Source organism: Nomascus leucogenys, chromosome 3 (assembly GCF_006542625.1).
Source record: "Nomascus leucogenys isolate Asia chromosome 3, Asia_NLE_v1, whole genome shotgun sequence".
Lineage (NCBI taxonomy): Eukaryota > Metazoa > Chordata > Mammalia > Primates > Hylobatidae > Nomascus > Nomascus leucogenys.
Genome location: NC_044383.1, coordinates 116488351 through 116497382, shown reverse-complemented (window position 1 = coordinate 116497382; position 9032 = coordinate 116488351). Strand labels below are relative to the sequence as shown.

Below are 9032 nucleotides of genomic sequence, written 5' to 3'. Positions count from 1 at the left end.
AATACAAAAGTTAGCCGGGGCCTGGTGGCACACACCTGTAGTCCCAGCTACTCTGGAGGCTGAGGCACAAAAACCACTTGAACCTGGGAGGCAGAGGTTTCAGTGAGCTGAGATCATGTCACTGCACTCTAGCCTGGGCAACAGAGTGACACTCTGTCACACTCTGTCTCAAAAAAGAATTTCCACAGCATTAAAAATTCTATAATTATGATTGTGGAGGGTTGAAATCATGCAGAGTTTGCATTCTGACCACAATGAAATTAAAATGAAAACCAATAACAGAAAGAGAACTAGAAAATGTTCAGATGTTTGATAATTAAGCAACACACTTCCAAATAGTCCGTGGATCAAAGAAGGAATGACAATAGAAATTAGAAAATATGTGACACACTGCTAAAGCAACCCTGGTATGGAAGCCTGTACCACTAAGTTCTTAGACTGAGGAAAGACCTCAGATAAACAGTAAGTGTTGCTACCTGAATAAAGTAGAAAAAGAGGAGTAAAATAAACCCAAAGCAAGCAGAAGAAGGATATAATAGTGGTAAGAACAGAAATCATTTAAAATTAAAAGGACACAATAGAGAAAGTCAATGAAAAAAAGTGCTGTTTCTTTGAAAAAAATCAATAAAATTGAGAAACCTCTAGCAAGACTGACAAAAAGAAAAAGAGAGAAGATACATATTACCAATATCAGAATGGAAACCAGGGATATTGCTACCAATCCTTTAGCCACTAAAGGGATAGTAAGAAAATACTACAAACAACTTTATGTTCATAAATTCAACAACTTAGGAGAAATTGACTAAATTCTCAAAAATCACAAACTACTGAAATAAAACCAAGATGAAATAATCTGAGTAGTCCCAGAACCATGAAAGAAATTGAAGTCATATTTTTAAAACCCTCTAAAAAAGAATATCCAGCCCCAAATGGTTTCACTTGATTATTCTACCAAACATTTCAAAAAGAATAGAGAACCTAGAAACATACCCATGAATATATCCAGTGATTTTTGATAAAGAGCAAAGCGTTATTCAATGGAGAAAGGAAAGCTTTGCAACAAATGGTGCTGGAGCAATTGAAAGTATATAGGCAAAAAAAATAAAAAATAAAAATAAAGTAACCTCAACCTAAACTTCACACCTTATACAAAAATTAATTCAAAAATGGATCACGGACTTAAAGGTAAGAGTATAAGAATTTAAGAATAAGAAAAGGAGTAAAACTTCGGGACCTAGGGCTAGGCAAATAATCCTCAGACCTGACATCAAAAGCATAATCCATAAAAGGGAAAAAAATGATAAATGGAACCTCATGTAAATTTAAAACTTTTGCTGTGCAAAGTATCTTATTAAGAGGATAAAAAGGCAAGTTACAGTGTAGTAGAAATATTGGGAAAATCACATATCTGACAAAGGAATAGTACAGCCATGCATCATTTAATGGCAGAGATACATTCTGAGAAATGTGTCTTTAGGTGGTTTTGTCATTGTGTGAACATCATGGAGTGCACTTACACAAGCCTAGATGGTATAGCCTACTACACACCTAGGCTATATGGAATAGCCTATCGCTCTTAGGCTACAAACCTTTACAACATGTTACTATACTGAATATTATCAGCAATTGTAACACAACGGTAAGTATGTATCTAAACAGAAAAAGTATGGTAAAAATATGGTATAAACATCAAAAAGTCGTGCATCTATATAGGACACTTACCATAACTGGTGCTTGCAAGGCTAGAAGTTGCTCTGTAAGAGTGGGTGAGTGAGTGGTGAGTGAATATGAAGGCCTAGGACATTATTGCACACTACTGTAAATTTTATGAACCTGTACACTTAGGCTACACTAAAATTATTTTTAAAAGCATTTCTTTCTTCAACAATATATTAACCTTAGCTTACTATAACCTTTTTACTTTATAGGTTCTTTCATGTTTCAAAATTTTTGTACTCCTTTGTAGTAACACTTAGATTAAAATATAAACACATTGTATAGCTGTATAAAAATATTTTCTTTCTCGTATCCTTAGTCTGTAAACTTTTTTTGATTTTTAAAACTTTTTTATTTTTATATTTTACTTTTTGTTAAAAACTAAGACACAAACACACACAGCAGCCTAGGCTTCCACAGGGCTGGGATCATCAATGTCTTTACAGGACTGGAAGCTTAATAGGTTTGTTTATGCCAGCATCACCACAAACATGAGTTATGCATCGTGCTATGACATTATGATGGCTACAGTGTCACTGCATGATAGGAATTTTTCTGCTTCATTATAATTTAATGGGACCACCATGCTATTGCAGCATGATGAGCCGCAGACAAAACTCCTCAGACACCGAGTTAAAGAAGGAAGGGGTTTATTCGGCCGGGAGCATCGGCAAGACTCCTGTCTCAAGAGCCGAGCTCCCTGAGTGAGCAGTTCCTGTCCCTTTTAAGGGCTCACAACTCTATGGGGCTCCGTGTGAGAGGGTTGTGATTGATTGAGCAAGCAGGGGGTAAGTGACAGGGGCTGCATGCACTGGTGGTCAGAGTGAAACAGAACAGACCGGGAAGTTTCACAATGTGTTTCTATACTATGTGTGGAATCTATAGATAACATCACTTGGTAGGTCAGGGGTCAAATTTTAACTACCAGGCTTAGGTCAGGCAGGCCCAGGCCTGGTTTCGGGTCTGTTTCCTTGGTTTTGGGCCCCTGGTTCCTAGGCTCTGGGCTACCTGCCTTCAGTTTTGCTTCTCTTTCCTTTTCTGAGTATAAAACAATATAAAACAATATGAGAGGGTCTGTCTCTCTTCTCTCATTTCCCCACTTTGAGACTCTCACTTTTTGTTAGTGGCAGTTCTCACTCTTATTTTCACTACTTATGTCTTCCTGTGAAATAGATTAATAATGATTCATATGGTACACTTGTGCTGAAGCATTTTGGTGAACTAAGGTAGCGATGAAGCTTTTTATCATTTGAAGAAGTACAGGTAGCAAACAAGGGAGCAGTAAGCAGGTTCCTATTACTATTATAACTCCTATTATAAGGGTTTTAAATCCTCCTAGTGCTGGGAACCAATTTCCAAACATGGCTCCAGGATCAAATCCATGCCACACTTGCACAGGCACATGGGCCAGTTTTGTTATTTCTTTATGTCTTTACCTACTTGCCCCTGATCATCTTTGTGTAGACAGCAATTAGTAAGGTTAAATTTTCCACAAACCCCTCCTTCAGCTGCTAGCAAATCGTCGAGAGCTAGTCTATTTTGATAGATAGCATTCGTCATCTGAGTTTCTTGCCGGGCTAGAATAGTCAAGGCTTGACCGGTTTTATTAGTGATGATTTCTAAAACAGCTTGCAACCATATGATTCAGTTGAGCACGTAAATGGGGGTCTGGTATCCTCATGAGCCATCTTGTGCCCAAGTGGCAGGCCTATAGTATTGTATAATTATCTCAGGAGGCCATTCATCATCTTTCCAATCACCTATGGCTATGCTTCGCTTTTTGCGAGAAGCATAGGCAGGGAAGCCTAGGAGTTCGCCTGTTTTTACGGGCAGTAGGAAGAAAGATGGTTTAATAGTGCCAATAACACAACTGTCTGCCTACTGGTCAGGTAATTTGGCATAAGGTCTATGCCTACATATCCTGTATAATCCAGTGGGGTCTGTCCAGTCCCGGTGGGACTCTGGGTGGGTCTACACAGTTTGCAACTTTGGGAATTTACTAAATGGATTTTTTTAGTATGGTTTGAACTCCACTAGGTGGCTGTTTTTGTAGTACTATTGTACAGTTTTTGCCTAAGGCAGCTGAGTCTTCCTACAGGAAGGGTGAAGTCCTTCCCTACTCTTGCTATACAGTATTGTCTAATGATTGAGGCTTTTAGGACCTAGAAGCTATCAGGGTGATTTTTTTTGAGCCCAGAATTCATCAGGAACTGGGTCTATAGGTACTAATTCTTGGGCTTCCTATGGCCATTGATCTCCTATTACAGTTCCTCCACATACAAAACATGAAGTGACATTGAGAGACTGGGCTATACGCTCAGCTAATTGCAAAAACAAATTTCTTGTTTTTCCTGGAATTTCTGATACTGGCACATTCAGTTCATCATAGAAGATTTGAAATACTGGCTCAGGAGAGCGTTTATAAACTTTTCCTCAAACCACAATATTTACTTGAAGATCCATTTCAGCTCCATCAATTTCTAGGGTTACACATTCCCCTTTTTTCTAGCGAGGATTAAGGGGATTGGTTATGACTAGTTCTAAGGGCTTACACTGACCACTGGTACAGGAAGGGCCACTTTTCCCTTGCTGAAGGTGGACAGGATTTTTTCATTTTTTTTATCCAAGTAGCCTAAGTGACATAAGACCAGTATCCACATTTATTTTTACACAGTCTTAATTTATGATAAACGTACTTATTTTCTGCCAGATAGCCTCTTTCTTAATTAAGAGAACCACATCCTATTTCTAACTTATTACTATTAATGACGGCACAGGCATCAAATTTCAAGGTGACTCGTTTGGGCACCTCTTTTTTTTCTGTTTTGGCTAACACTTTACTCGTATCGTTTATGAGCCCCCACCAGTCTTCAGTTCTTAATCTTATTTTTAAAACTGTGGTCATGGGAGGCTCAAGTGGGTCATAACACACATTAGGTTGGTCATTTCCTGGGCTACATACCTTGTATAGAGTAACCTTATACAAACAAGTTCTTTTCAGGGTTCCAGTACACTTATAATAACTGTAAAATAATAGGACCATAGCAACTTTTTGTCCTACCTCAGTGACTTGATGTATACACTGGGAACAGCCCTCAGTCAGAGGAAGGTCAGTTGAAGTCCTTACTGTACAAGTCCAAATTTTAAGGAAAATGAGTCCCGTGATGAGTTTCCTCATGCTTCGGCCATGCGTGGATCAGTCAGCTGCCAGGTGTGTGACTGGAGCAGGGCTTGTTGTCTTCTTCAGAGCCACTTTGCAGGAGTTGGCAAAGCTGCTCCCATCCACATACAGCTCTCAGTCTACTGCTGTTTAAGGATGGTTTGGAGGTTGGGCCCACTAGAATAAACTGAGTCCAATACCTCTACACAGTTATGTTCAACTGGGCTCTCTGATACCGGGAGCAAGGTGGCGGGGTTTAGGGTGTTGTAAACTTCAATGGTTATGCGGGGATTTTCATAGAGCAAGATTTGGTATCTAGTTAGTCTAGCATTGATTAGCTAATGATGTCCTTTGGTATTTATTAAAGTCACCACAGCATGGGGGTACTTTATGTTTAGGTTTTGCCTAAGAGTTAGCTTATCTGCTTCTTGTGCTAACAAGGCCGTTGCTGCCAGGGCCCTTAGACATGGGGGCCAGCCCTTGGAAACCCTGTCTAGTTGTTTTGCGAGATAGGCCACTGGCCTTTGCCAGGGCCCTAAAGTCTGGGTTAAAACTCCAACTGCCATTTTTTTTTTCTGACACATAGCGTGTAAAGGGTTTTGTCAGGTCAGGTAGCCCCAGGGCTGAGGCCGACATGAGTTTTTCTTTTAACTCATGAAAAGCTTGTTGCTGTTGGTTGTAATAGATGTAGTTTATCTAATCTACATTTTTATTAACTGTCACCCACTAAAATATTGACTTAAATCCTGTAGCTATTTGATTTCAAGCTTTAAATTGATCTGGTATTCCTTGCGGGGCTCCAACTGCATCTAAATAGATGTGAGAGTTGAAAGACCCATAAGGGGCTTCTCTCACTTTACGATGTCTTATTTTTTCTACCTCTGGTTGATGAAATGCCAGCGTGAAAGGGACAGCCAAATGGACTAAAGCACAAGTGCCACTCTAGTTATTCGGCAGAGTGCCCAGTAAAGGTCCACCACAATACCACCATACATCCACTCAGGGATGAACAAGGGCTGACTGACTGATAAGCTCTTGAAAATTCTTAAGCTCATCACATCCCTTCAGGTCTCCAAGGAATGCTGTTTCCTCCCTGTCGTGAGAGACACGAAGTGAACTTAGTGTTGGGAGGTGGAAGCTGGATGGCCCTTGGGGGCTGACCTGCAGGGTGCCGGACTTTGGGATAGAGCAGAGAGAGCTTGGCATGACTTATTACTCCAGGCTGTAGAATACTGGAAAAGAGCTACCATGCAGCCTATGCCTGGTCGACTGGAGGACCACCTTAGTGGAAGGGGGACAATCTGTGCCTCTGGCCTGCCATGTGCACAAGCATAACAATTGCTTTTGTTTAACGTGCAGATGGAATATTTGATCCATTTTAACCAGGCATTTGCATCTTGGTATCCTGTCTTAATTGCTAAAGTTTGTTGTAAGTCTTTAACTTCCATGATCCTCTAGTAAAATGAATGTATGATTTTAGGAAATTACAAAAACCGGTTGGGGCAGTCCATCCTTGCTCTTTAGTGGTCCACAGAATGTTGGACCAACTATGGCATGAAAGCTCTACATCAGGGGGCAAGACTCCTGGTTGGCACTGGGGTCTTTATCGAAATCTCCCTGGAATAAATGGTCCTAGTTTACTAATGCCCAGTCTAAGGAAAGTCAGGAGGAACAGAGGTACTTTTCTGAAGTAGAAAGCTGTCTTTGACTTGGCAAGTCTCCACAAGGCAAGCATTAAATGCAAGTTTGAGGCAAAATTGACTTGGTTATGTTAATAACTAGATGGTCAGCAATAGAACGAGGAAAGAAGAAAGAGTAATAGATTAGATGAAAAGAGTTAAATTTTTCTTAGCTTTAGTTTGGTAGGGTTTTCCCCGGGACTATGGCCCACGACTCTGGAGGGGGTGGCGCTTTCCTGACTCGGGTGTGATGAGTCTATCCTTTTTTGCTGTACAAACAGCAGTCCTGGTGGTTAGCAGCACAAGGTAGGGTCCTTCTTAGGCTGGCTCAAGTTTTCTTCTTTCCACCTTTTGATGAGAACGTGTTCTTCAGGCTGGCGCTGGTTTACCGGAAATTCTAGGGGTGGTACAAGTGCTAAAAGGCTTTTAGTTTTTGAGGGAAAGGAAAGTAGAAGATAAACCAAGTATATAATTTTTAAGAAATTGATCTTTTGTTTTAAATGTGGGGTACTTGGCAGTGGACTTTATAGTCCTTAGTGCCTTTTTTACTGAGAAATTTCCTTTAGCACCTATTTTTATTAGGTTTTAAACCAAAGAAAGCCAAATACCATTTTACATTTAACAATGCTTCCTGTATGACTTTTATACCAGATAAGTTAAATTTTACATTTATATTAGTGTGTTATTAATGTTAAACCTAATTTTAATAAAACTTTGTAGACATATTTATCCAATGTTTAATATTTCAATATAAGGTAAGATTTTATAGACTCTTTTTAACCTTTTATAATTTTTGCTAAAGAGCAGGTTTGTGTTTTAAGGAAAACCTGTTATGCTTTTATTTTAATGTCCAGTTTACAGAAAAACTGGATGATACCTCTTTAACTTTGGCCAATGTCTACACACAGAATTTTTTTTCAATTAACATTTTAAAACTTGATTAAACTTTTAAAACAAAATATACATATTTGTAACCTTTTAATGTAGGTAAAACTTTACATTCTTATGCCTCCTTATAATTCTTATTACTAGAAGTATATTTTACTTTCTTTATATATCTTGCACATTAACTGTTTCTTTAATAGTTTTACATTTAGGAGGCCTAATTACTTTTAAATTATACAACATTTCTTGCATGAGATTTCCTTTTATAACCTTTTTTTTTTTTTTTTTCAATTACCCGGGAGGAACCATCCATCGTCCTGCCCTGAAGGGAGTTCTTCTTAGGTCTGGTTGGACCTTTGTATGGTAATTAAGATTTAAATCCCTTGTTAGGAAACCTGCTTTGTTAAGGGAATTTCCTTTTTTTTTTTTTTTTTTCTAACAGAATAGCCCCATATTTTAAGATTTTTGAGTTAGTAAGCTACTTTTTTGCCTTTTTGATTTAGGATAGTTCTGAACTGAACTAGTGAGGTGTGCTCACAATGAGGTTTCCTCTAAAAGTTATTTTTTTTGCTTTTTTTCTGTTAGCAAAGCAGTTGCCACTACAGATTGAATGCATTTGGGCCATCCACAGGTTACTGGATCAAGGATTTTTGATAGGAAGGCCTCAGTGCTTTCGGGATATGCCCTTGTTTACATTGACAACAAAGTGGTATTGGAGTGTTATAGGCTTACAAATAATACCTTCAATTATCAATTACAGGTTTTAATTTTACCTTGGCTTTTAAAGGAATAGGGCACACTGTTTTTTTTTTCTTAACTACTTGTATATATCTCTCTTTGACTTTGTCTCTCTCTCTTTGACTTTCCTTTTGGCTCTGTCTCTTCCTCTCTTTCTCTGCCTCTCTCTTTCTCCTGTCTGTCTCTGCCTGGCTTATGCTGCAGTTCTCTCAACCACTGTGGAGAGATCTAAAACCAGCTGTAACCAAGTGTCTATGTACGGGAACTGGTCTGGGTGCCCTGGATTTACAGGTTACCTTGTGCCATACCTTTGAAACAAGGGACCTGTCCAGGCTTCCTTCTGATGGCCAACCCACCTCTAATGCTGGCTGGTCTATTTTACACAAAGTTTTAAGTTTTCCTGGTGTCACGGTACTCCATAGTCTCCTTTAAATCCTTTTTTGAAATTTTTCAACATAGTTCCTAGTAGGGTGGGCTTATTTGTGCCTGACCCATGCTTCTTCAAGACAAAACACCACGCTCACACCACATGCACACCACAAAACAAAGAATGGGTAAAAAGGGCACACACACACTACACACACACTTTTGCAGTTTACACCAAATCAAAATCAAAACCAAAATCAGAGTTCCAGAAATCAAAACCAAAGTATCAAGCAATCCAAGTCAAGTCAAAAACAAAAACCAAAGTGCTGGTACAGGCACACCGTGGGTGATCAGGCCATGCTTCCACTCAAATGGAGTAGGCAAGTTCCCAAGACCGGTCCTGTCAAGCAATTCAAACCAAGTCAAAACCAAAACCAAAACCGAAACCAAACCAAAGTGCCGATAAAGGCACACCATGGGTCATCAGG

The 9032-nt window shown here is 39.2% G+C and overlaps 1 protein-coding gene across 1 annotated transcript in view; it reads left to right on the top strand.

The window, feature by feature from the left end:
* The window catches only part of SAMD3 (sterile alpha motif domain containing 3), a 236331-nt gene that overhangs the window by 100117 nt on the left and 127182 nt on the right, over positions 1-9032 (top strand). The window lies entirely within an intron of this gene.